This window comes from Dreissena polymorpha, chromosome 14 (assembly GCF_020536995.1).
Source record: "Dreissena polymorpha isolate Duluth1 chromosome 14, UMN_Dpol_1.0, whole genome shotgun sequence".
NCBI lineage: Eukaryota > Metazoa > Mollusca > Bivalvia > Myida > Dreissenidae > Dreissena > Dreissena polymorpha.
The window spans coordinates 33,590,953-33,611,641 of NC_068368.1; the positions used below are offsets into that span (position 1 = coordinate 33,590,953).

Here is a 20,689-nt window from a genome sequence, read left to right on the forward strand (position 1 = left end):
TCAAACTTACCTCCATCCACAACGTCTGACATGGTAATGTTTATTTATTGTATTTATATATGTTTTTTATGTTTAAGTCCTTATTTTCAAAAGAAATTAGCTTTTAACGAGCCTCATCAAACACTATTCATGTGGCAAAATTGGCAAACTGTAGAAGACGACAAATGTAACCTTAATAATAATTTATGATTTAAAATTATTTGATTAATTAATGCATATTACATTGGGTTTTATTGTGAAGTGTGTTACTATTTTATTTTTTACTATTTTTACTGCTTTTTTATTGTTTGTTTTATTTGTTTGGTCTGTTTATATTAAGTGCTGAACTTTTGACATAACCTTTGACCTTTGATGTTTGCATATGAAGGCGTGTCAAAAAAAAATAGTCCGTTTGTTACATGACGTAATCAGCATGTATTTATTCATTCTTAATATTTGTTAAATACCTTTCTTCTGTTTTGTTGTTGTTTGTGGATTAAATGTAAAACATATTGGTATCAAATTGTTTGTTTTGATAAATCTGATACAGTTTTACAATAAAACAAAACATTGTACTAAAGTCTTAGTAGCCTCCACACATGACTGATATATGAACTTCCTGTTTACCGTGATATAAAAAAGATATCAGGCAACAGGATATCAAGCCGATATCAATGTGGTGGTATGATAAAAATCAATAACACGACCTCGATGTAAAGCATCTGGTTTAAATGCGGAAGAATAAACAGCGTAAAATACAGTTTGCGTTCGTCTGCTGTGGTGCAAAGCGTTACATAGTAAACCGATGTTATACTTTTCTGGATTAATTTAGCATTGTTTTTTTAGCTCACCTGATTGCTCAGGTGAGCTTTTGTGACCGGTCTTTGTCCGTCGTATGTCCGTCCGTCCGGTAACATTTACTCGTAAACACTCTAGAGGCCACATTTCTTGTCCCATCTTTATGAAACTTGGTCAGAAACTTTGTCCCAATGAAATATTGGCCGAGTTCGAAACTGGGTTGTGCCGGGTCAAAAACTAGGTCACTACTTAAAAAAAACAAAAAAAAAACTTGTAAACACTGTAGAAGTCACATTTCATGCTCAATCTTCATATAACTTTGTCAAAATCTTTGTCTTAATGATATCTTGTTTGAGTTCAAAAGTGGTTCCGATCCGTTGAAAAATATGGCCGCCAGTGCGCGGGGCAGTTTTCCTTATTTGGCTATATAGAAACCTTGTAAACACTCTAGAAGTCACAATGTTTGCCCAATCATCATGAACGTTCGTCAAAACATTGGTTCAATTGATGTCTCCAACGAGTTCGAAAATAGTTGAGATCGGTGAAAAAACATGGCCGCCAGTGAGCGGGGCATTTTTCTCTATATGTATATAGTGGCAGTTTTCCCTATTTGGCTATAGAGAAACCTTGTAAACACTCTAGAAGTCACAATTTTTGCCCAATCATCATGAAAGTTGGTAAAAGCATTGGTTTTATTGATGTCTCGGAGGAGTTTGAAAATGGTCGGGATCGGTGAAAAAACATTGCCGCCAGTGAGCGGGGCATTTTTCTCTATATGTATATAGTAAAAACATGTGAACACAGTAATAGTAACATTTTTTGCCCAATTTGCATGAAATTTGCTCAGAACATTTGTTTCCTTGCTACGAGAGTTGAGTTAAAACATGGTTCTGGTCAGTTGAATAACATGGCTGCTGGGAGGGGGGCAGTTTTCTCATATGCCCCCCCTTTCGAAGAAGAGGGGATATAGTATTTTGCTCATGTCGGCCAGTCCGTCCAACAGATGGTTTCCGGGTGATAACTCAAGAGCGCTTATGTCAAGGATCATGAAACTTCATAGGCACATTGATCATGACTCGCAGATGACCCCTTTTGATTTTCAGATCACTAGTTTAAAGGTCAAGGTCACGATGACCCGAAAAAGTAAAATGGTTTCCGGATAATAACTCAAGAACACTTATGCCTAGGATCATGAAACTTCATAGATACATTGATCATGACTCGCAGAAAACCCCTATTGATTTTTAGGACTTTAGGTCAAAGGTCAAGGTCACGGTGACCCGAAATAGTAAAATGGTTTCCGGATGATAACTCAAGAACGCTTAGGCCTATGATCATGAAACTTCATGGGTACGTTGATCATAACTCGTAGATGACCCCTATTGATTTTCAGGTCACTAGGTCAAAGATCTAGGTCACATAAACACGAAATAGTAAAATGGTTTCCAGATGATAACTCAAGAACGCTTATTCCTAGGATCATGAAACTTCATATGTATATAGATCATGACTCGAATATGACCCCTTTTGATTTTCAGGTTACTAGGTCAAAGCTCAAGGTCACGGTGACCTGAGATAGTAAAATGGTTTCTGGAGGATAACTCCAGAACGCTTATGCCTAGGATCATGAAACTTCATAGGTACAATGATCATGTCTCGCAGATGACCCCTATTGATTTTCAGGTCACAAGATCAAAGGTCAAGGTCACGGTGACCTGAAATAGTAAAATGGTTTCTGGATGAAAACTCAAGAACGCTTATGCCTAGGTTCATGAAACTTCATAGGTATATTGACCATGACTCGCAGATGACTCCTATTGATTATCAGGTCACTAGGTCAAAGGTCAAGGTCACAGATCCAAAAAAGTATTCACACAATGGCTGTCAAGGTCATGGTGACTCAACTTAGAAAAATGGTTTCCGGATGATAACTCAAGAATGCTTATGCATAGGATCATGAAACTTAATAGGTAGATTGATCATGATCGCAGATGAAATAATGATGAAACTTGGCCAGGATGTTTGTCTGGACAATATCTAGGTCAAGTTTGACATTTGGTAAAGATTGAATGAACCGACTCCTCTCAGGTGAGCGAACTAGGGCCATCTTGGCCCTCTTGTTTCTAAAGTGACAATTTAAAGGTTCTGAAATAAATTACATCTTTTATTTTTATACTGTACATAAATAATATTGATACAGATCGTACATTATACCGTTCTATGTAACGTAGAATGTAAGTACATAAAACAACACAGACAGAGGTGCAAAAAAGACATGCATAAAAACTTGCTGAAACGAAGAAGAGTCAATAGAAACTGCACCATATCTGTTTTGAACATATGCTTATTAAATCGACAAAGATTAGCATACTAGATCTAGTGAGGTAAAAGTCGGTGTTAAATGTTCATGTTAAATAAAAGTACGCGTACACGTTACACCGTAATGCCTTCTTCTAATTGGTTCATATTTAAATCAGTTTCATGACATGGCTACAGACATTGATTGTTTTGCGATTTAAGCAGAAGTTTAACTGAATAATTTATGTCTTTCCAACTTCAATTCGACCTTAAATCACTTCACCTTATAATAAATCTAACACACTTTTATCTTTCACACTTTTAACACTTTTATTTGCACTGACATGGGCGTAGATGGGAAAACGCAAATACGCACTTCCGTGCGCTGTTTGGAAAAAATACAAAATTAAACTGATAGAAAAATGCAATAAAATGACCTGGCATGACCATTCTGCAAACTTGGCCTAGACATCATCTAGATACAACTTCTGATCAAGTTTGGTGAAGATCGAATGAAAACTACTTGAATTACCTAGCGGACACCATGCTGAATATTACAAATGGCCCGGTGACCTAGTTTTTAACCCGGCATTATCCATGTCTCAACTTGGCCTTGAGATCATATAGATACAACTTCTGACCACGTTTGATGAAGATCAGATGAAAACTACTTGACTTATTGAGCGGAAACCATGCTGAATGTTTAAAAGCCACTACGTTACCCAGTGAGCTAGTTTTTGACCTGGCATGACCCTTCTTCGAGCTTGGCCTTGACATCATCTAAATACAACTTCTGACCAAGTTTGGTGAAAATCAGATGAAAACTCCTTGATTTATTGCGTGGAAACTAATCCGGACGGACTTACAAACGGTGCGATTTTAATATGCCCTCAGAACATAGGAGGTTCTGGTGGCATAAATAGACTCATAGTGTGTTTTTTTGTAGTTTAACCCTTTTTTGTGTAGCGATTTTCATATTTAAACAAATCCCATTGACTCATTAACACTCTTCAATAGAAGGGTAGATAAGCTCTCTGGTTTCTGTCCTCTAGGCAGCCACAAGTCCAGAGAACATGTTGATGCATATGGAAGACGGGTCACTCAGTCTTCTTGCATATAGAAATGTATTTCAATCGGCTTTTAAAAGCCCAAGGAGGGAATACTGGATGCTCCGGAAATGAACGACAGCAATTCTTCCCTTGTTGTTGGAACAATTCCATCTGAATTATAAATTGTTATGTGTTAAATATTTATCAAGGCATGCAATATGCATTGTAACATTATATAACTAGTTCTGAACAGCCGTATATTTTTACATTGTTCACATTCACTGTCTCTCGCCGCCATATAATCCTTTATTACGCATGTTAATGAAAGCAAACACTTTTATTTGTATACTTTTTCTGTCTTAAAACGGCACCAAAACATAAACCATCACGTCAGAAGATATAATCAGATTAAGTTTTAATTTAGCTAGGGCATCCCTTTTATGCACTTAAAATAACAATGAATTTGGAAGATTTTCAAGAAAAGAGTCATTAATTTGAAAATATCAGTGTCTTTTTTAAATTAACATTATTTTTAATTATCCAGACCTTTCAAACTAACATGAAATTGATTTTTCAAATCTGTTTTTAATTTCGTTTGGAAACATATATACTTTGTAAAATATTAATGAAACTAGATGTCATAACACGAAATATTTTTACTGACTTGTTTCACATTTCCTTGAATTAAAAAAAACCCCTCAATATTGCAATTGCACAATTTGATCTATAGCATTGACGGTTTGACCAGAATTATAAAGCATTTTTGCTCAGCGACAATAGTTGATTCAAAGTAAATGCAAAATTCTAGTTGTGATACTACACGTAAAACAAGAAACCGTCGGAGACAGGTGATGCTCCCCAAAGTTTTTTTTTGTCACAATATTGCACTATATATTCAGATAAAAGGAAACGTCTTGAGGGGCATAACTTTGGACTAAATAATACCATGGATGGTTAAGCAACTTAAAAATTTCAAAGGGCCGTTACTCTCTAAATAAATCATCTAACCAGAACTAACAAATAACATGCGCATCTCCTCAAGGTAGTTCAGCTTCCCATAATGCTTCATTGAATTCCAGTCAGTACATTTAGTTGGGGAGAAATAGCCCGGACAAGAATTGCACTATATGTACAGTTTATAGAAAATTTCAAAGGGCCATACGTATGTGAAAAATCATCCGACCATAACCGGCTGATAATATGCACATCTCCTGTTGGTAGCGAAGCTTCCCATAAAGTTTCATTGAATTCCGGTAATAAGTTGCTGAGAAATAGCTCGGACAAAAATACACTATATGTACAATGGAAAATTTCAAAGGGCCATTAGTATGTGAAAAATCATCCGACCAGAACCGGCTGATAATATGCACATCTCCTCTTGGTAGTGAAGCTTCCCATAAAGTTTCATTGATTTCCAGTCATTTGTTGCTGAGAAATAGTCCGGACAAGAATTGCACTATATGTACAGTTAATGAATAATTTCAAAGGGCCATTAGTATGTGAAAAATCATCCGACCAGACCGGCTGATAATATGCACATCTCCTCTTGGTAGTGAAGCTTCCCATAAAGTTTCATTGATTTCTAGTCATTTGTTGCTGACAAATAGCCCGGACAAGAATTGTACTATATGTACAGTTAATGGAAAATTTCAAATGGGCCATAACTCTGTGAAAAATCATCCGACCAGAACCGGCTGATGAAATGCACATCTCCTCTTGGTAGTGAAGCTTCCCATAAAGTTTAATACAATTCCGGTCATAAATGCTGAGACATTTTTTCGAAACCTAAACACAAAGTGTGACGGAAAGACGGACAGACAGGCGGACAGAAAGTCAGATCACTATAAGCCCTCCTTTGGGGGCATAAATAGATGTTTAATGAAAAGGGGTAAGTTTATCGTTAAATGTGTTTCAACAGATTCTGAAAACGATAGTTCCATGGCACTTGTTTTGCATGTAGATATAAAAGAATGTTTAATCAAACTGCGCACCTGTGTATCAGTAAATGCTATTGATAACTGAATTAACCACCAATAAAAAAACAAACCTTCAATGTCCTGCAAAAAGAGCCCCCATGCGTAGACAGTCTCATCTTAAGATATCCTGGCATTAGATCCGAGCTCACTGAAATCATACCGAATGATTATGTCCATTTCCTGTTTCGTTAGAGGTTTAGAACGATTGCAAAACAGCGGTTGGAATACACTGGCATGTTTTGTTACCATCCCCAACATGCCGCATACGTCATCCATGCCATCCTTAAATTGGGCAATCTCGGATGATATTCTGTAACTGAAACAAAAAATTTTTGCTATTAATTTGTTTGTACAAGTTTTATGTATGTTGATGTAATTCAATGCTGCTGCAGCTTCTGGAGTTTCACTTCTTTATATAAATCAACGTTAGAAATAAATATGTTGTTTGATTTGTAACAGTTATCACATAGATTCTTGTACAAGTTTGTTATATATATTGCACATGGGATTTTACCGTGTAATCTAGGCTTTTGATATTCTTGTTCGCTTGGGTTTTAATTATCCTTCATTGTTCTTATTTAAAGGCTGTTATTTTTATCATATGTATATTTTTGATATTGTATTTTCTTAAAATATATGGCATGTGTGCTTAAAAGCCATTTAAGTAAGCTGAATGTCGTGAAACCTTGATTGAGCTTTTCGCTTACTGATTTGGTATGAATTTAGAAAATTTGAAAAAAAGTCAACATTTGTAAGTGTTCATATAAAATGAATAGTTAGTGTTTTTTGTTTAAAAATTCTCTATAATTATAATTTTAAAGTAAAAGACATGACAAGCACCTCAAATGATCTGTACCAAGACAAACCTGGTAAATTTTGTACATAAATCACTTTATTCACAGGTGAATTTGAGTTTAATCCTATATATAAACTTACAGGTTCATTTCAAGCACAGTGCATTTTGCTTTTAAAATGTTTCTCATCATATTTGTAGATTTTGCAGAAATTCGATATTTTATCCCTATTTGTAAACACGTTTTTCTTTTATATGAGAAGCTAGAGTTGATATGTAACCAACTGGCAGAAGCTATTTACCTATATAAGACGTGGTACTTTATCACCATCTCCTTCATGGACCCCTTGTCCGCCACGGCCATTCTATAAGGGTTGATCCCCCTGTCAGCCAGCCAGTCCCCGAACTTTGCCAAGAACTGATTCCTTTTCTGAACGTCGGTGATTTTCTCCAACTGAAAAATACAATATATTGTAAAAATAGTACATCTTTGTTAGCCTTCCTCCCTAATATTTATTTAACTTAAATTCGTTGACAAGACTTCTTTTTTGTTGGTTATAAAATTTGAGGTTAAACAACTTGGGCCTAAAATGTTTCCAATTCCAAATGTGGACTCATCATGCTTCCAATTGATTGCATGATATATGGGTGACAACTTGCTGATAATTGACTACATTTCCAATCTTAACCATATTCCTTTCTTCAAATACTGAAATATACATATTATCATAAGCATAGTATTCTTGCATATCCAGATTAGTTCACAGGTGACCTTAGGCTTATGTTACAACAATTATTTTTAATCATTCATTGTTCTCTTGTTATTAAACTGAAAACATTAATTTCAATTAATGCATTTTAAAAAAGTGCTTTTAATTTGTTGGTGGATGCTCAAGAGTAAATTGCTTTATTTTATCTGCTCCCTTTGTCAGCGTACAGACAAGAGTTTTATTCTTGGATATAAAATATCTACAGGTTAGACTAAATTCAACACAGTGCCTGTAAACACGATGGCTGTTTTAATTTATTTACTTGATTTAATATAATTACCATTTCAAGATATTCCTTAATATTGGGGTCCGTGATTTCATTAGCAGCAGTTGTCTCCCCTTCACAACCCATCATCATTGCAAAAAGCTGCTTGTTCAAGCAGTGAAAACCTGGTCCGTCCTGCGCGAATGACATTCCACAAGTTGAAGATCATGTCTGAAAACCTTTGCTCCATCTGGTCCTTCAAAACATTTTGAACCTTGGAGGCCAATCTGCAAATGTGTTTAGACTTGATTGGTCCTGTACTAGAACTACACTGGTTTTGTTCAAGTTATTATTGGAATTGAAAAGGCTTTGTGCCTGTAGTGTACTAAATCTGAACTGGTATTGTACTGAGTTATACAAATATAATACACGTTCTGTAATAGTTCTGTACTGTTACTGCACCATTACTGTTTGAATGTTCTAGTTTTACTACATTATTTTATTCAAGTTTGTGTTAAATTATACAGGATAGTACATAACAATACAACTACATTGCTGTGAACATCTTTTTGTTAGACATGTGATGATATAATGAAGCATACCGGAAAAATTCCCTTCTTGGTCCACCATGGTCCCAACCAATCTCCCCAGAAAACTTGACAAACAATTTATTTTGAAGCTTGACCGTCGTCTTTTCTAATAGTAGTATGGCAATATCTAACGGCTTCGAACAGGAGATCACACAGTTTGTGCGGTCATCTTTGATGTATCGGTCCCAAAACTCTTGTAAGATATCAGCCACAGACGGCTCTGTGGAATCATCGCTGAATGTAAAATAAAAGTTGAGTTTAATGATATTGTAATATTTTAACAACAGCTGTCCCTATTGTTCCGCATTGATAGTATACTGTACATTTTGTGTCTGTTACTGCATCTTATTACCACAAATACATATTTGAAGCAGTGGTAATAACGTTGTAAATGATGCAGCTGGAGTTACAAATCGTGTGCACTCCACTCATCGTCTCCTCTTTATTACCCTACATACATGAGCAGGTATTGAAGCCAATACCTCTACTACTATTGAGAAATAGCCAGACAGGGAAACCTATTGGGAAGTGGCATGACGTGACAATAAAGTAAGATGGAAAGTAAGATGGAAAGTTACCGGACATTATGAAAAGCATGGCGCGACTTAATTTGATGACATGTGTGATTCTTAATTAAAAATCCCCAAAACTTAACAAAGACGGGCAAATACAACTACAGCTTTGTCACAAGGGTGACTAACAATACCCCCTAACCGCTTTGTCACAGGCATAACAGCCATGCCCATGGTTTAGTTCAAGGGCACATAACTCTCAGGAACAGGTTCCATATATCACCTTATGGTACTTGGTTCCTGGTGCTGCATTGACTCTAGTAAAGCGCTTTGTATTTCTTCGTCCTCGCTGTCTAGAATCTCGATCTCTGGTATGATGCATTGGAACCTGCATTATAAAAACATTTTCATTCTCAGTTAATGAAATCTCCAGTCAAGCAATCTTAACCCTTGCACCAATTTTCGTCTTTCATAATGACGAAGACCAAAATTGCAAACAACTCAGGGGCGTAGCTTCCTTCAGGCACTATAGGCACATGCCTATACATTATTTTAATCTAAGCTACACCCCTAACAAGAGGGTCATGACGGCCCTGTATCATCCCATTGTTTTTTATGCGAAAAGAACGTGCAATGCGCATGGGTTGAAATTTACTCAAGCATGTGACTTTCTCTTTCTATCCCTCGTCCCACTGGTCGCTTAAAAGCTGGAAGGGTGAGCATTTTTACATATGGAAAAAGTTACTACCGTGTTAACTAAACAGACTAAAAAGCCCGGGAATTGTTGCACAGGTCCTTTGCTTATAACGTAGGTACATTTATCTCTCCAAAAGAGATTGTCGTTCTTTCTATTTCACATATTTGTAGATGCTGAAGATCAAATCTACGCATTTGATTTGAAACATATTCACAAGACCCATAGGAATCAAAATGCCTTAACCCTTTACCAAACGACACATTTTGGACTTTCCCAATTTGAAAGAGGTTGCAGACGACACTTAAATTGTAATGAAATATGAAGGAAATGATCAGGTAGGGTAGAAATAATTGCGATAAAAGGAAAAATTGCTCATCTTGAGCAATTTCTCCTTTTATCACAATTATTTGTAAAGTTGTCAGCTACAAACCCGTAAAATCCTATTAGTGTTTGGTAAAGGGTTAATAATCTCTGGTTCCTTCTTAGAGCCTTACACACATTTATAACAAGGACAATAGTAGTTTCTTTGTAAAGAATTATCTCAAAATATAATTTTCAACCCACACATCCCTTAGACCAACAGACCTAAGAATATTATGATAATCTAAAGATTATTTCTTTATATTTATAAATGTATTTAATTAAGTAATACATTTGACTTCTAAGATCAATTCATAACTAATATTTAGAAAATAATTAAATGGTCAGAAATATATATGGATCGTTGAGCAATTGACAATCATATCCACAATTCATGAGTCACGATTCACAAATGAATCATTAGTTATTAAAAAGCAGCATATACGTTAGTTAAGAACATTGCACTTCTTTAATTCCAACACCTTCTTTTGGATACCAAGTTTGAGTTTACCATCCAGTATCATATATTGACTTTTCTTGAAATAATTATGTTCATGGAAGTTGTGTTTTTAAAATCAATAAGATATTATTAAACTAGTTAAAACAATACAAACAAGACATGAAATTAACATGTCATCCGAAATATATGTTTACTTTCGACATATTTAAATAAAACCCGACTTGTTCAGTTTATAAGAAAAACATTCATAACACATGTTCTTACTTTAATTAATTTGTAAGCAGTCACCATCTGATCTTAAATGGCACTAAATGACAGGGTTTATTTCATGTTTACAATATGTTGTTGTTGTTGGTCACAGCCTCAGGGCCGCAGTAATCTCCCCTGGTGAACGCCATATGTTCAGTTTTGTGACCCCCGGGGCAGGGTCAAATTTTAGCCCAGGGAAATAATTTGAACAAATTTGGTAGAGGACTATTAGACACTTCACACCAAATTTAGTAGCCCTAGGCTCTATAATTATGAACAAGAAGATTTTTAAAGTTTTAACAAAATAGGCCTTATTTAAGCATATGTTTATTTTTGTGACCCCCAAGGCGGTGTCAAATTTGTCCACAGGGGCATAATTTGAACAAACTAAGTAGAGAACTATTAGATGTCACTATATACCGAATTTGGTAGACATAGGCCCAATGGTTATGGACAAGAAGATTTTTAAAGTTTGCAAAAAAAGGGTCCAATATAAGCATATGTTCAATTTTGAGATCCCTGGGGAACGGTCAAATTTGATCCCTGGGGCTTAATTTGAACAAACTTGGTTGAGGACTATTAGATGTCATTACATACCAAATTTGGAAGCCCTATGCCATACGGTTATGGACAAGAAGATTTTTGAAATTTGCACAAAATAGATCTTTTATATAAAAAAATCAATTGTTTGATCCCCCGGGGCCTTGTCACATTTTAACCCCAGGGGCATAATTTGACGAAACTTGGTAGAGGACTATAATATGTCACTACATAACACATTTGGTAGCCCTAGGCCTAATGGTTATGGAGAAGATTTTTAAAGTTTTCACAAAATAGGCCTTATAAAAGCAAATTTTCATTTTTTTGGCCCCCGGGGCACGGTCAAATTTGACCCCAGGGGCATAATTTGGAAAAACTTGGTAGAGGACTATAAGATGTCACTACATACCAAGGTAGTCCTAGGTCCAATGGTTATGGACAAGAAGATTTTTAAAGTTTTCACAAAATATGCCTTATATAAGCAGGTTTTCAATTTTTGACCCCTGGGGCTGGGTCAAATTTGACCCCAGGGGCATAATTTGAACAAATTTGAAAGAGGTTCACCCCAGGAACATTCCTGAGAAATTTCATAAGAATAAGACCACTACTTTAGGAGAAGATGTTTACAGAAAAAGTTAACGCACGCACGCACGTTGGACACAGAACCATGACATAATCCCCGCTGGCCTCTGGCCAGTGGAGCTAAAAATGTAAAGTCCAAGTTTGAAAAACTACCAGCAAGACAAGACTTCAATGTATCTCACGGAAAACTTCTGATTTTTCTGCTGTATGTTTTCTCATGCTTATAAAACACAGTATTAAAATGTAGAAAAAGTAGGGCCTTGTTTATGCAGTACACTTAAATATCCCTTTTTAGCTTTATGGTGTGGTTAATTGGTCTTCATGGGTGATTTCCAAGTGTAGAACAAGCAGGAAACCTGATTAATTGTATTTATATATAACAAGAACATCTATTAGTAAATATTCCAAACATGTATAACAGGTCGCCGTGGGGTAATGGATATGGTGTTCGCCTAGCGATAGGGAGGTCATGGGATCGATCCCCACCGTGGGAGCGTTCTTTAGATCTCTACCATAGACACCAAGTACTGATTATAGTCCCAGGAAACGGACTCATGAGTGTTGCAAATAAGCCTTAGGCTTTCGATGCAATCGAGCTAAAATAAATAGGTTTACACTAAACTTAACATGTAAAACTGAAATAGCTAAGATAGAATAACATGTTTTAGAATGTTTTGTGACTGGGCCAGCTAGCTCAGTTTGTAGAGCACTGGACTATAAATCCGAGAATTGCAGGTTTGATCAAAATAACTTGTGTGGGGATTTAACATGAAATCCTTTCTATGGCCATTATCCCTATTCCTCATATTATAGTAGGAAAGTTGTCAGTAACTGCTGTAAGTGTGTGCACTTATTACTGGTAAACCATCTTACCCAGGAAAGTATGAGATGGTTAACTGACCGCGATGATATGACTGAAATTATGTTGAACACAATCCAACTAAACAAACAAATGTTTTGGTGTTGACATAAAGCTGTATTGCCAAATATTTCATCACATTAACTGCGGATAGTTCCAATAATTTCAATTTCATTTCATGTTATAAGAAAGTACAGTTTACTTAAGCTGTAAAGATCTAATCTAATTGCATACGTCACTACTGCACTATGACTGCCAGATGTTGTTGTTGCTGTAGCTCCCGATCGTCGCCGTAAACGTCTTAGACAGTAGGTCCTCGAATTGAAATTAACCTATGAAATGTCATTCAAAACAGGGTTTGGAGATTTATTTACAAATGAGTAATCATTTGATAATTAGGATAAACAAATTATATAGCATGCATATGAGAAATAAGCAGATAAAGCGTGTCAAATTATACATGTCACTTACTTTAAGTGGAATTAAGAATTTTAGCCTGAACCTTAAATTAATATTTAGTCCCTCATTTTTCTATTCCATGAATCCTATTTGCTCATTATTTCATTTTAAAATTTGTGGATGGTTTTTATCTCTATAAATAACAACTTTAAGTCAAATACAAATACTTAGTGGTGGTCATACCTCAGGATCAGGTGAAGCAAGGTTGAACGATGCTGGTGTTGACCATGTAGTATTGGTGGTCTAAACAGATGACATTATACAATTGAACATTTTACATTTCCAATCACGTTTTAAGAATTGAGAGGTTTACATATAATATTGTAATCAACTTTAAAATCCTGCACATAGGAATTTTCTTGAAATGTTCTTGCTTGAAAATTAATTCAGGAAATCACACTTTTGAGTAAATACCTATATTTGACATATGCATTTATCAAATACTAGCAAAATGCCTGTCAGCAAAATGGCGCACCCAATGTCAATAGTACTTGTTATTATTTAACAAGCTGCGCAACGCACATATTTGACCTTTGACCTTTGACCTTTAATGTGACCTTGACCTTTGCCCCAAGGGTACCCGATTTTCATGTGACACGACTTCTCTATATGGTGGACATTTCAAGTAAATTATTTTTAAAATTGCAAAATGAATGATGAAGTAACATTTCACACAAACTGCTATTTGCCAAAATTTGACATTTACGAGTTTCGTTTTAGACCTGACCTTTAAATTCTTATTGTTATCTTAACCTTTGAGCTAAGGAGAAAGTTGTTACACATGACACGCCATCTATGCATGGTAAACATTTGCGTTAAATTAATTTTTAATTGCAAAATGAATGCTGAAGTTGCAGTCCGGAAAATCTGTTGTATGCCCAAATTTAACATTTGACCTTTAAGTGTGATCTTTACCTTTGAGGTAATTAGACCTTTTTACACATGACACGCCATGTCCACATTGAGTATGAGGTAAATCATTTTTAAAGTGTATTTTGAAAGATGAAGTTACAGACAGGACAAGTATTTATAGCCAAATTGAGACTTTGACTTTTAAGACTGACCTTAACCTTCAAGTTAGGGAGACGGTTTTAATTTTGACACGTCTTTTTGTGGTGGACATTTGCGGTCAGTATTTTAAAATCGCATGTTGAATGATGTAGTTACAGTCAACACAAGCTATTTAATTTCCAAATTTTACCTTTGACCCTCAAATATGACCTCGATATTGGAAGTATAGATGGGCATTACACGCGAAAGACACGCTGTCTCCTCATGGTGGTCATTTGTGGTAAGTTATTTTAAAATCGCATAATGAATGACAACGTTACAGCCTAGACTAGCTTTGTTTTGGCCTAATTTAACATTTAACCTCCAAGTGTGAGCTTTACTTCTGAGGTAGGTTGACAGGGACATGTCGTCTCCTCATGGAGAACACTTGTGATAAGTTATGTTAAAATTGCATAATAAAGGAAAAAAGTTACATTCTGGTCTGTACATTATGGCTAAATTTGACCTTTAATCTCTAAGTTGTACCTTGACTTTTGAGGTTGGGTGACAGATGTAACAAGCGACACGTTGTCCTATGATGTTGAACATGTGTGGTTATTTTAAAATTGCACTATGAAAGACAAAGTTACAGTCGAGCTTACACCGCACAGGCATGTACACTCCACCATTGTGATTGCTATATCGAGCTTTCTTCTAGCAGGCTCGACAAAAAACATGATAATTGAGAAGTTCATAATGATAGGCATGAACATTGTATACCTCAGAATCTGGATAGGAGATGGTGAACGCAGCCTGTATTGATCCTGTAAACTCACTGGTCTAAACAGGAGAAACAAAAGTTTTGTCACAGATGTGACGAATACACTGCCTCTTTGAAACAGGAAATGTTGATTTAATGTTGTTTATCCTGTAATGTTAAGCAATCTGAAAGCGGCAAACGAAATTTGAAATGAACAAATAGACCTTTAACAGTAAAGTGGGCCTTTGACCATGGAGAAAAAGACACTTCCAGCCAATGATGGCAATATTCGTGGCAAATAATTACAAAAGCCTATGATGAATGACAAAATTACAGCCTGGAAACGCAAAACAATCCAAAATTATTACCATTGAACTTTAAGTGTTACTTTGACCTACATAGCGCCAAATATTCAGTGGTGGGTATGCCTACATGCTAATTTAATATTTAACAAAAATGATAATGCTTTACGAAATTAGTAGGCTGTCATATGACATTGTGATCAGACGTTAAAACTCTTTCATAAACATGTACACAAATTCCTATTCACGTCTTTCACAAAAAGAACTTTCTTTAAATATTTTTGCTAAAGATGAATTCAAAAAATCTCTTGAATATTTGTGAATATGCTCATATTTGGCATATTCATTTATCCAATGTTTGAGTGGTTAATAATCACATGGCCAAGTGTTTTTGTTACCTTAGACTCTTGAGAATCAAGGGTGAAAGCAGCTGGTGTGTACACTGCAAACTCGCCAGTCTAAAAAGAAAAAAACTTTACAATAAGACATGTCATTTTACGTGACCCCTATAATAAGACATGTCATTTTACGTGACCCCAGCTTTAATCATTACTTTATGTCAAATTTTGTATTGTATGTTTTATCTTGTATTGTATAGGCAAGTAGAAATAAAGAGTAGCAGATGAATTTCCCTCCCGATAATGTTTCTTGAGTTTAACTATTTTAATATACATAATTAAGCAATGTCAAATGTATGTAATAGAAAATTGAAAGATTTGCATTCGACATTAAAATCAGATTATGATAGATACAGTTTAAACTAATGGATTGTTTTTGACACAAAAGGAGATGTAGGTCTCCTCCCATACCACAAAATCTTAAAAAAAAACTATAAAAACGTACAATCTTTTGACCTTCAAAAGTGACCCTGACCCTTTTTTGGCAAAGCCAGTGGATGGGTTCTGCAAATTGATTCTATGAAGTGAATATTTGAGCAAGATTTAAAGAAAACCCTTCAACTTGGATTTGGATCTAAACAGTGTTTCTGCATGACACCTTCAGCTGAAGGCTTGAGCAAAGCTTTAAGAAATTTGTTCCAAGGGATGTATGATTTAAAGAAGAGTCAAAATGTACCTTAGACTAAATCTGCTGATGCATGGGTTCTGGAAAATGAATTCATATGGTGACAGTTTGTGCCAAGATATTCAAAAATTGCTGCTTGATTACCCATAAGCAGGCGAACAGGAGTTGTGACAGTTACACTAACATACGTAAATCTATATTATTCCATCATCAGAGGTGGATAACAAAACAAGAAGGACAAGATGGTTCTAGATTGAGCAAATACCCGCTGTGACTCCGGGACATTTTTCCCCCGAGGCATGATTTTAAAACAAACTTTACAATTTCTAGAGGACAATATAGAATGTTTAATACCAAATATTACACATGTGGGCTAATTTGTTTCACAGAAGAAAATCTTAAGTAATTTGCAAAATAAGTTTTCATGTGGCCAGAGTTGAACAATCATAGTAAAAGAACACTTTACAATCTTTCATATCAAGTATTACACCTATGTGCCTTGTCATTAAATTAAGAATTTTAATTATTTTGCTAAAAAGTATATATCAAATAATTGACCCCTTGGGTGTGGCTAGTTTTGACTCCAGGGGCATGATTTGAAGAAACAGTGTATATCCTTTAAAAAAATATTACTTCCCTTGTGAAAATGATCTGTACCGGCTAAATGATATAAAATATCAACAAGAGCACCGCATAACGGGTGCCACGCTCGGCTGCGAAAGCTGTCAGATTTTTTTTAGAGGTCACAGTGACCTTTTACTTTGACCTAGTGACCCAAAATAGGTGTGGCGTGTAAAACTCATCAAGGTGCATCTACATATGAAGATTCAAAGTTGTAGGTGGAAGCACTTTGATTTTAGAGGCAATGTTAAGGTTTTAGCATGACGCCGGCGAACGACGAGCAGGCTATAACAATAGCTCGGATTTTCTCCGAAAACAGCCTCCCTAATTAACTCCTTTTAAAGCTTGTTACTTCCCTTGGATTTTTTTTACCTTTGACATTGAATGATGACCTTGACCTTTCAACACTCAAACGTGCAGCTTCATGATGTTCGCCTGCATGCCAAAATATGGAGTTGCTTTCATCAATATTGCAAAATGTGACCTTTGACCTTGCAGGATAACCTTGACCTTTCATCACTCAAAAATGTGCAGTTCCATGAGATAAGCATGCATTTTAAATATCTAGTTGCTATCTTCAATATTGCAAAATTTGACCTTGACCTTGAAGGATGATCTTGACCTTTCAACACTCAAAATGTGCAGCTCCATGAGATACACATGCATGCCAAATATCAAGTTGCTATCTTCAATAATGAAAAACTTATGGCAAATGTTTAAGTTTTCTGAAGGACAGAATATTTGACATGTGACCTTGAAGGATGACCTTGCCCTTCACCTTTCACCACTCAAAATGTTCAGCCCCAGGAGATACACATGCATGCCAAATATCAAGTTGCTATCTTCAATAGTAACATAGTTATGGCAAATTTGTCAAAGTTTTCGGCCGGCCGGACAGACGCCATATATTAGAGATTTGACCTTGAAGCATGAACTTGACCTTAACCTTTCACCACTCAAAATGTGCATCTCCATAAGATGCACATGCATGCCAAATATCAAAATACTATGTTAAATATTGAAAAAGTTATGACCATTCAAGTTTTCGGACGGACAGACTGACATACTGACTAACTGCCGGACAGTTCAGCTGCTATATGCCACCCTACCGGGGGCATGACAAAACTTTGACGAGGGCCACTACATGATATTTTAAGCCAAAAATATGAGACCTTTTGGGTGCAAAGTTTTGGACAATTTTTACGTTTTTTAGATGGTGAACATAAATCGTGTGGCCTCTTGAGTAAGGCAATTTGTCACTCCAGGGGCATGATTTGTAAAAAAGAAGACCACAAATAAAATATTAAACCTCTGAGATAGCAGTTTCAGATGATAACAGTGACCCAGATAAGCTGCGTATCTGCGTCTTTCACCCTATTAAAATGTTTAAAAACGCAAAGAAATACAATATCATGCGAATTGAAAACGCAACCTACAGTAGACTCGCTGTAAACCGGACGGTCTGGGGACCGGCGTGATCGTACGGTTTTCAGAGAGTTCTTGTTTATGAAGAGTATGCATATTGCCGAAATATACATTGTATGCATTGTGTACAAAATCACATAAGAGTATAACAAACCATATACATTTACATGTACCATGTGATAACTGTACTCGTGTAATGAATATGTTTATAGCATTCTTCAAAAAATGTGTGTTAATTCGATTAAAAGCAAAAAACATTGCATACAATCTTGTTTTGATTATTCCCAAAGTGAGCGTGGTGCTTTATACACATGGCTATAAGACCTTTTAAAATTCCCTAGAAGGTCACAAGAAAGTGATCGTCGCAACGGCATGCATTAATTTTTTAATGAATTGTTTCTCATAAGCTTAATAAAAGGATCGAGTCATTCACTTTTTTGTGTTACCACACGTCTATTATAGACATTCACAATTTGTTTTACATTATTTAATCGGACTTCCATAGAGCGGTAACGACTTGACACCTTTATGGTATTTAATCCGATTATCGATAGTTGCGCGAGCAAAATGTGTGACACTGCACGCGCTGTGATGACTAGGTAATGTAATTTTCACGCCTCGGTCATTTTGAGAGTTTAGACCGTCCGGTAGTCTCAATGTATTTTACGTTGAAAAAGACCAAATTCAAGGAGATATCCGTTCGGTTTCCGGTTTTGAGAGAGTTCGGTTTATTCAACATTTGTTAACAAAGAAATAACAGAAAATACGGAACTGGATCGTTCGGAATCGGGAGAGTTCTGGTATTCAGAGAGTCCGGTATTGGCAGAGTCGACTGTATTTGGCTTTTACGCAATACCTAAAATCCGATGCGTACCATACAATGGCTTCAATCGAAAATTCTTTGTTCATTTTCGGTAAATCCCTTTTGCAATTATTATCAAAATGCGATGTCGCTTTTATTCAGCAAGCGTCTGGATGAAGGAGCAGGAAAACAAAGTTATTTAAATGCTATGCGGACTACATTTCATAGTCAATTACAGCATCTGACCAAATGATTTACAAAATACATGCGTTTTCAATCTGATTTAATATGTCGCTCATTGTGAATGTATTCGTTAAGCGTCTGTACTTTAAGTTTCTATAACGATGCGAACTAAAATGTCTAAGAGAGGCCGAAATACGTCTTCGATTGTTGCGCAAAAATATAAATCGATCGCAAACTTTTTGAACCAAGAAAGCAAGAGCCATTAAGTGACAAATCATTCGTTATTGATTTTTTAAGTTTAAAGTTTATATTATTGACAGTTTCAATAATTAAAGATGTTATGAAACATCAGTTTATTAAAGTTAACGATTATAAGTGAATAACAGTTGATTTCTTCTGATGCAGGAATTCTTTGAGTTCTTCAGACATTCTGCTGAAAATAAAATACATTATAAATTTATGATCATGTTTTATCACTAAAATATATATATATATTGCCATGTTTTTTTCCTCCTCTCATCCAAACTATCTTCTTATAAAGTGTGGAAAAAAATATTTGCGTTCAGTTTTAAATCACTTTGAAACCGTTTCTAAAATGTTGAAAGAAACCTTGTGATTTTACATATTGTAACTTGATATCATTGAGGTAAACTTTTGATTTCCACCACAGGGGTTGCTGAAAAAAGTATCTTAAATGGGACATTATCATTTTAATTTGTGCACATAGTTGTAGAAACTGTTAAATCTGATTGTTCTCTTTCAACAAACAATAATTTTCAATTTCAAAAGTTCTTCGATTAATCCTGTTCTTGCAATACTGGTTTATAAACCTTTCTTTTGGTGGGAAATTCAGAAAAGAAGCAGCATCAATGATCCCTGTAGAATATACAATGTACATTTTCAAACACAATATTTTGTTGAAAAAAAAGAGAGAAGAATACCGGTACAGTAAACACTAGCTTAAATAATTCATGTGAAATTATTATTTATAAAATTTTCAAGTCCATTGGGTGTCATAGTAAGACCACACTTTTTTCTGTTATTACCAACAAACAAGCAGTTTTCATTATTACGCTGTAAACATATCTAATTATCGAATGATTTTGCCAGGAACCCAAACATAAATTATTGCCCGTTTCGTCCCGTGGACATTTCAGCATAAATGAGTAATCACTTACATAACAAGAGCTGTCAGAAGACAGCGCGCTCGACTCTTCAAAGTGCTTAACAGTATAACGTAAGCCATCATTGGGAAATTGTTCATATTCAATAAGGTCAAGGTAATATTATAAATTATACACACACACACACACACACACACACACACACACACACACACACACACACACACACACACACACACACAGTAATATATATATATAAACAAGAGTGCAAACTGTCACAAGA

At 35.5% G+C, this 20,689-nt stretch overlaps 3 protein-coding genes and 2 long non-coding RNA genes across 5 annotated transcripts in view; 2 read left to right on the forward strand and 3 right to left on the reverse strand.

Annotated features, from left to right (window-relative positions):
• The window catches only part of LOC127858243 (putative inhibitor of apoptosis), a 248,756-nt gene that overhangs the window by 140,660 nt on the left and 87,407 nt on the right, over nt 1-20,689 (forward strand). The window lies entirely within an intron of this gene.
• The window catches only part of LOC127858244 (putative inhibitor of apoptosis), a 169,910-nt gene that overhangs the window by 139,593 nt on the left and 9,628 nt on the right, over nt 1-20,689 (forward strand). The gene's annotated exons all lie outside the window — the stretch shown is intronic.
• Nucleotides 1-20,689, reverse strand: part of LOC127858238 (cholecystokinin receptor type A-like) — a 309,809-nt gene that overhangs the window by 35,543 nt on the left and 253,577 nt on the right. The gene's annotated exons all lie outside the window — the stretch shown is intronic.
• On the reverse strand, nt 3,364-7,342 carry LOC127858258 (uncharacterized). The gene is made up of 3 exons (XR_008038831.1): nt 7,196-7,342; nt 6,172-6,410; nt 3,364-4,295 (listed from the first exon to the last, which is right to left on the reverse strand). It is a non-coding gene; the product is annotated as an uncharacterized LOC127858258 (long non-coding RNA).
• On the reverse strand, nt 8,555-15,687 carry LOC127858256 (uncharacterized). Its single transcript, XR_008038830.1, has 5 exons — nt 15,627-15,687; nt 13,360-13,419; nt 12,952-13,049; nt 9,254-9,358; nt 8,555-8,692 (listed from the first exon to the last, which is right to left on the reverse strand). It is a non-coding gene; the product is annotated as an uncharacterized LOC127858256 (long non-coding RNA).